The sequence below is a fragment of the Plasmopara halstedii genome (assembly GCF_900000015.1).
Source record: "Plasmopara halstedii genome assembly, contig: Scaffold_1878, whole genome shotgun sequence".
NCBI lineage: Eukaryota > Oomycota > Peronosporomycetes > Peronosporales > Peronosporaceae > Plasmopara > Plasmopara halstedii.
This window is the reverse complement of record NW_020188786.1, coordinates 309640-317599: the sequence shown is the minus strand read 5'-3', so window position 1 is coordinate 317599 and position 7960 is coordinate 309640.

The following is a 7960-nucleotide window of genomic DNA, read 5'->3' as shown; positions in this document are numbered from 1 at the left end:
GAGCTCCGCTGAGCGTCATGCTGAAGTAGCATATCGCTGTGCGGACGCTCTTGACGATGTCAAGCACGTCGTGCGCCGGCTGCCTCGCCTTGAGGACTACCGCTCTCTGTCAGAGTGACTCCTAGCCGTGCAGCAGGCGAAATGCATCGCTGCAGGCAACAGTGGGGCGCTTGGCTCCATTGGAAACGAATGTTGTTGCACTCCGTGCTCAGAACCAGTTGCTGGTTCAGTTTCTGGGTGACCGAGGGCCCGTGGGATCCGCTCCGGCGCCAACGCTTCCGCGTTTACTTGCACCGGATCCCGGTACAGCTTGAGCAAGCCCACGTAAAACACCGGGTGGGTGCGCATCCGTTTTGGAAGGCTCAACATGTACGCCAGGCCCCGTTTGGCCACAACCTCAAACGTCCGATAAACCGCGGACGAAGCTTCATCCGAAAGATATCAGAGGCTGCAAATGTAGGCAGGGTTTTTGAATTTAATAAAATCAGGTCTCCGACCTTGAAGCTTTCCACTTTGCCTCTTCCTTTTTCATCTGCATGTTGTTTCTGCAGGTCTTGGCTTTCAGCCGTCACACCGCGAATGTGTCGTAAGACACGCAGTCTAGTAGACAGGAAGTCATGGACTTCTTTGGAACAGTGAGGGGGCTGACATCAGCCAGCCACTCGTCTATTCCTCCCCCCACCAAGCCGTGAACCATGGGATGGCGGCGTCAGCGGGACGCAAAGATTAATAAGCCCGATCACGTGAAGCGGCATCTAGCCGGTAGAAGAATGCACTACATTATTCAGCGCGAGCTCTACAAGTGGCAGCATGGCGCTTTAGCGCTTGGCGTCTCGGCGCAGACGCTGCAAAGGACGTCTTCAACGACGCGATTCACGCGCTATGTTTGACCATCGGTCGGGGATGGTCTGCTGTTGAAATAGTCAACTTGGTGTCCAGTACTTTGAAGATTGTCGACCAAAACTTCCGGGTCTCTGTCAAAGACAATTGACTCTGGGAGTCCATGTTGTCGAAAGAGACGATGTTGCTGAATCCACACCGTCGATGGTGTCCAGCACCGCCGCACGATGAGCTATCTTGCTCAACGGTCGACAAAGACCATGACACTCGTGATGCCTGCTGAATCTTTCGGCAGGCCAAACACAAATTCCATACTCATGGACTGCCAACACCCAGAGGTTACCGGTAAACTGGCCAGCGGTACTGCCGCATTAGGAGAGGGTTTCACCTTTTACATTTCTAACACGTATGCACATATGTGCTCGTCCATTTGGATAGTTTGAACCACCAGTAGTGGCAACTCACAGAGCTGTACGTCTTGGTCACTGAGTGGGGTGTTGTGGGCCTCATGGAGGATACGGTATTTGAAATCCTCATCGTGAGGGACCACATTTCTAGGCGTATCCGTCAAATCGATGTTATAATACAGCAACCCGTTAATCAACGAATATAGGTGTAATTGTGCGCGCAATCGCGCTGACAACATCTTGTCCGAGATTCCAAACTCCCTGCTCCCAAGAGCCTGTAGCAGCGCTACACACATACCATCACCCGCGTATGCGGCGCGGACCAACTCCGTTACTGATGACACCACCATGAGCAAGCTCATAATCCGGTCTGCGTGACAACGCATCAGCCAAAGCATTTTGCTTTCCTGGCTTTTACTTCACCTCGAAGTTATATTCTGCGAAGAAAAAGAGCCACCTGGCCATCCTCTGTGAGAGGTGAGGCGACTGAGTCCCAGTGCGTAGTAACGCATGATCAGTGTCGACTTCAAACGGCTTCGAGCCGAATAGGTTCACCCTGAACTTGACAAGTGCGTACTTCATCGCAAAAAATTTCTTGACGTGACTGGGGAATTCATATTCGCAGCCTTAGGCTGGCGAGACTTGAACGCGATCACCTTATCCCGTTCCTCGTCGTCTGCTAGCAGCAGTGCACAGCCAAAAGCAAAGTCCGAAGCGTCACAGACGAAATTTAAAGAGCGATTGGGGTATGGCAATGCCAGTATTGTTGCATGAAGGAGGCTGCCTTTGACCCCGTCAAACGCCTCCCGATGCTCGGTGTTCCAACACCATTCCGCATCCTTCTTAAGGAAATTTGACAATGGCCATGCCATTTCCGCATAATTCGCGCTATATTGGTGCAAGTAGTTGGCGAGGCCAAGCCACTTGTGCAAGTCCTTTTTGGTTTTTGGAACCGGCCAGTTTACAATGGTGTCGACCTTAGCAGAATCCACTCGAAGGCCACACTCCCCATTGAAGCACCCGCAAAATGGAATTTCTTCCGCGCCGAAGGTGACCTTATCGGTATTGGCATACAGCTTATTCGTGCGCATGCACTCGAGCAACTCTCTTAAATGGACGATTTCGACATCTGTCCTCTCGTGCTCCGCACGACAGTGGACGAAGATGTTGTGAAAGTATGTCTGTGCATACTCTCGGTGGGGTCTGAACGACTGCGTCACAAGACAATTAAATGTTGCTGGTGCATTTGACAGCCCTTAGGGGATCACCAGCCACTCCCAAAGCATGCCGCTCAGAATTCTCAGCGCTGTCAGCGGAATATCACTCGCTCTCATGGGCATTTGTTAGTACCCATCGACCGAGTCGAGTGCACTGTACTTTGTGCAGCCCACCATATTGCTCTTGGGAACATCCTTTTTTTAAGAATCAGGGTCTGTTTCGAAATGGTGGCAGCGTTTAGCTTATTAAAAGCGTGAACGAGACGCCACTTGTCGTTCGGCTTCCGGACACAGAACGTGGGTGTCGAATGGGGAGACTTGCTCTCACGCACCATTCCTGCGCCGTGCTTTACACGAAAAAGGCACCAATGACGTCACACTGTTCCTTGGGCAGGTGTCATTGGCGTGTTACGCAGTGTCGGAACCAGGTTGACCTTATGACGCACACCTCGGTCCGGAGGTAGGACCGACGGCGAGTCTTTGGAGACGATGTCTTGAAATTCCTTGAACGAAGAATAGTACGGATTCGAAAGTTCCGTTAGGATCGAAGATCCACTTCGTGCGTTCAACACCCTCTTGGTGTCCTCCAAGACAGCTTCATCTAGAAGCGACGACGAGTTAATCTTCTTTATCATGACCACCTCGACTAAATTGACTACTTCAAGGCACCACCATACTCTTAGAGGGATATCTCGCCCCGCTCGAAAAGAGCATCCCCCGCGGAAATAGTCTCGAGGGTGACGTCGCCGTCTTTCTCTCTCTTCCTACCGTTGATGAGGGTGTATAGCTGTACGCTATCGTTGACGGTAGACGCAGTCAGGGTCAGGGTCGACGCCCGGCGTCTTGCGGATAACATATGACACAGCTGTCTCTTCTTTATAGAGGCTCTAAGTCCCGTCGAGATTAGTCAGAACATGCACCCAGCGTCGTCCAATGTCCCCTCCTACACTCTGCTCCATCAGAGCCTTGATGTTATTAATAACATGAGCTGCTATTTCCGCAGTGGATAACGTGCCACTTCACGCGTATCTGAAAGGCCTTGCCCAAGATGCCTCGGACCTCGTCCGACCATACCACTCGTGGCATGCAGCGACTGGTTTGAAAAGTAAGCAGTGCTGAGTAGATTACGTATCACAATACATGCATTACTGAGGTCTCGCACTCGATCCCTCGGACCTCGTCCGACCATGCCACTCGTGGCAAGCAGCAACTGTTTCGTAAGATGAGCAGTACTCAGTGGATTACTTGCCACTCCACGTGCATCACTGGGGCCTCGCCATCGATGCCTCGGCCCTTGGCCGACGATACCACTCTTGTTATGCAGCAACTGCTTTGATACTTGTGCAGTGCTCAGTGGGTTTCGTGCCACTCCACGTTCAGCCCGCAAGCCATGCTCGGGGCTCTTATCCAATATACCTTCGGTGTTCGACAACTAAGATGCTCCGATATTCAGCACATTGACCGTCTGATTCAGTGCCCGCGCCAATAGCAGAAGCGCTATTGAGGTGGATTCATGACTCACCAAAGGCCCACCAGAAGACGTGCACGAAGCGTCCGAGGTCTTCGACCTCCAACCGATCCATGGCTCATGGTGTTCCAACCATGCCATACGACGGATAAGGTCATACCATAAAATCACGTCTAAGACTAAGCAGCGTTCCACGTTATCGAAGTCAAGAAACCTGACAACAAGGTCCACAGGTACCCTCGGCACAGTAACGCAAGTCCTCGTCTCTAAGCAAACAGTGATGGTGTCACTCGACCGCGCTTTCAGCGCTATCGAAGTCAAGAAACCTGACAACGAGGTCCACAGGTACCCTCGGCACAGTAACACAAGTCCTCGTCTCTAAGCAAACAGTGATAGAGTCCCCTAACCGCGCTTTCAGCGCCTCAGCGTGGAGCGTCGAGTATAATTGCCTGACGCCCCGAAATCGATCAGAATCTTCTATGGCTTCTCAAAGCCCTTCACGGTCGCTTAAAATATCAGTGAGCCCGGCTTGCATACACATTCCGTGTTCAAGAGCACGGAGCTCTTCGGGGCTAGACCCTGCTGCCCTCTACCTCTTTGAGGCACAACAGAATTCAGTTCTTCCCAAATAGGGCTTCCCGCGCCAACTAGTTGTTGTCGTTTCCCCGCGACAAACCAGAATACTGATGAGAAGAGGAACGTCAGTTCGATGAACCTTGACGCGCCTTGCTCAGGGGACAACCAGTCCGATGGTGACGGGTGTCTCCATAGACAAACACCGTTAGGGCCCAGCAGCTCGGAGGTCTCCTTCCTCTTTCTGAGCATTGCTGGGATCATTTGGCTCAGGTCCTCGACGAGCTCCGAGGGCGTGTAGTCCAACCAAGACTTGCCAACTTTGAGTTAACTTCGGCATTTAGTTACACATTCACCGCTTCTTCAAAAGAAAACGGATGCACTTGGAAGATTTCTATTCTGGCCACACCAGCTCGGAGGCCCTCCATAAAGACCGTCATTGTGACCGCCTCGGGAAGAGGATCGGCTGCCATTCCGGCAATGAGAGCTATCAACTATTGGGCAAAGTCCACCAACTTCTTCTTGCCCTGTCGGGCGGCAAGAAAACGCGATCGCACGCGATATGCCTGGTTAGGCGGCAAAAATACTCGCAAAAGCTGGAGCTTCAGCTTCATCCACGACAAAAACGCCGCTTCCACCGGAATGCCGCACGTCAGTGCCCATTCTCGCGCTTGACCCCCGAGCTTGGAGATAGCTAGCGCTACGCGCCGTTGCTCGTTCTGGAGCATGGCGGATGTCATAACTATCTCAGCCTCTCTGACCCAGAGCAGGAGATTCTCTCCATCCTTCTTTCAAAATACTTCACGCTCACCATGTGCGGCCTGGGTCGAAGAGACTCATCCATCGTCGACGGTGGTATAATGGATGCAGTCGTCGCCGACATCTTCTGCTCAAGGTGCTCTAGCAGAGCATTTTTATATCTCGAAATCGCTTCTAGGCGTGCGCTTATCGCGTCGGGTCCTTACGAACCAAAAAGTTGCACGCTCTCAAGGCCAAGCAGGGACATCATCTTTTTCAGCCCGTCCTGCATGCCCTAGGGCGAATAGGAGAATCACCCCATCTTCATAGATGATTAGTCGTTACGACTCTGGCGTAGATTGGCTACAAGTGCTACCAAGTGCAGCAGGGCTGCCGTAGCTCTTTGCGTAGAGAAAACTTACTTAAGACCGTTTTCTACAAGTAAAACAGAATCGTGTTTAGCAGCACTTTGCATCTGCGCGTAGTGACGCGACACGCTCGAGCTAATAAAGACTCAAACGGACGACCGCTTCACACTCGATGTGGCCACGAGGAGACCACTCCGACTCGTGTGTCTTTAACGAAGGACAACGATTTTTCGAGGGCTACACCCTCATGAATGGTTCTACCAACAGACTCACAAGATTTTTTATAACGTCTCCAGTATGTCGCCCTGCATCTACTGGGTTTCGGCGTTTCCAGAACGCCTCGTGGTATTGGTACCACGTGACTTGCGGGGCATTAAGACCAGAACCGAATTGAGAGGTTCGTCTCTCACATGGACAATCACGGCGGATATTACCGAATTGCTGACATCCGTAACAGCGAACTTGCTGCCTACGGATATTCACCGCGCTAGGATTCATTGGTTTCGAAATCTTGGTAGCAGCAGTCATTGCTTCCATCGAGCTGACCGATTGAACACATACTTGACGCTGACAGTAGTCCTGACGCAATGCAATCATAGCTATATTCTAAAGTCGTCGGGCTCTGGCGGAAGACTTCAACCTTAGGAGAACCATAAGCGAATCCCTTCATAAGCACAGTGACCATCTATGCCGCTGACAGTGGTTCACTTGCAATACTAGCACAAAGCTTATGGAGTTTCTGTACATTGCCGTACGATGTGCCGTTGTCTTGACGGCATGACAAAAACTTCGACCATTGTCGAGACGCCACATTCAAGGAAAGGAGATCAGTCGCATGGCCTTCTTAAATCTTGTCATATGGCATAGGAGCCAGGGCGGTTGACTTTCCACGCCATCTCCCCTTCGTAGGGCCATTAAATGCGACATGGTAAAGGCCACTTGACTACGGTCATCACAAAATTAAGCCATCGAGATAGCGATGCCCATTTCTTGCTGCCAGAACGCAAGATTTTCATCTTGGTGCCCGTGAAATTGTACGTTCTGTGTGTATTGACATTGTGGATGAGGTGACGGGACTAGCGTCGGTATGTTCTGCGATTTAATCCCAATCATTCTTGCTCATACACAGCAAAATTTACTAAGCGTTGAACTATCGCCTCTTGATCCGATTGGAGCATACCGGAGACCGCGTGACCTTTGATCAAAACTTGCAGCTTCACCACATGCTACCATCGCGAGTTTGTCAGGAACAAATATTTCCCCCTGTTAATACGATGACGACCACAGCCTGTAGTGTCTACATTATCCATCGATAAATCCATCAAAGTAGTCGGCGATGGAATGGCTACTGGATCTACCAAGTTGCCCGTCCGTGTACACACACTTTCTGAGAAAGACTTAAATTGGTTAACATGCTTAACTGCGTGCTTCTCGCTTCCACCGGGCCGTTGACTTACGTAGACAGGAGGAGAGGAGTTTGACAATAATTTTTCCGATAAGCTTTTAACCTCCCTAACTTTATTAGTGCCTCCACTTTTGATGCAACAGAACTGGAAGGGGATATACAACTATAAAGGGTGTACATTTGCTGCCAGGTAGCTGGTTACACGCACTCTTGTTTGAAGGTAGAGATACCTTAAGGCTTTAGTCTCCTCGCGTAGCTGTCGTTCGCGCCCCTTTAACCACAACCATGTTTGGATCTCTTGATCAGATGAAGACTGAATATATTATATGTGGATTTTTCTAATCGTAAACTAAAATAGAAATAAAGGTACCTAATTATAACCATCTACTATTTAGCGTGTTGCATACTAATTAAATCAGTAATCAAGTGTGAACCACACAAAACTGTGTAATGGACCTATCACCCCATTCCAAAAAGTGATCTTTGAACAATGTCTTCTTTGCCGTTTCATGCATTTATGCCCATCAGCTTTGATTGAATCTAAGCGCAACGTTTGACAGACATTAGGTAGACGACCGCAATATGAAAGAGTCAAATTTGAAGCACTCATAATGCTGTAAAGTCCGAACAACCCATGGTTCGTGGTCTTCCAGCGACGCCATACCGAGGATGAGATCATATCTTAAAATCAGATCATAAACTTGACGACGTTCCACACTGACAAAGTTCTGAGGCTACACTCGAAAGTTCACCATAATTTCTGTTTCTGATATCAGTGCCCCCATTGCAACACACGAATACAATGTCTTTTCAAAGAGCATGTACCGCTAACATGAGTTCCTGATTAGACTGGCGAAGATAATTCAATTCGCCTGTGATGGAGTCTGGAAGCTCGTCCAAACTTGCAGTGTTAAAGATCCGCTGCACAAACCCCTTGGACACGC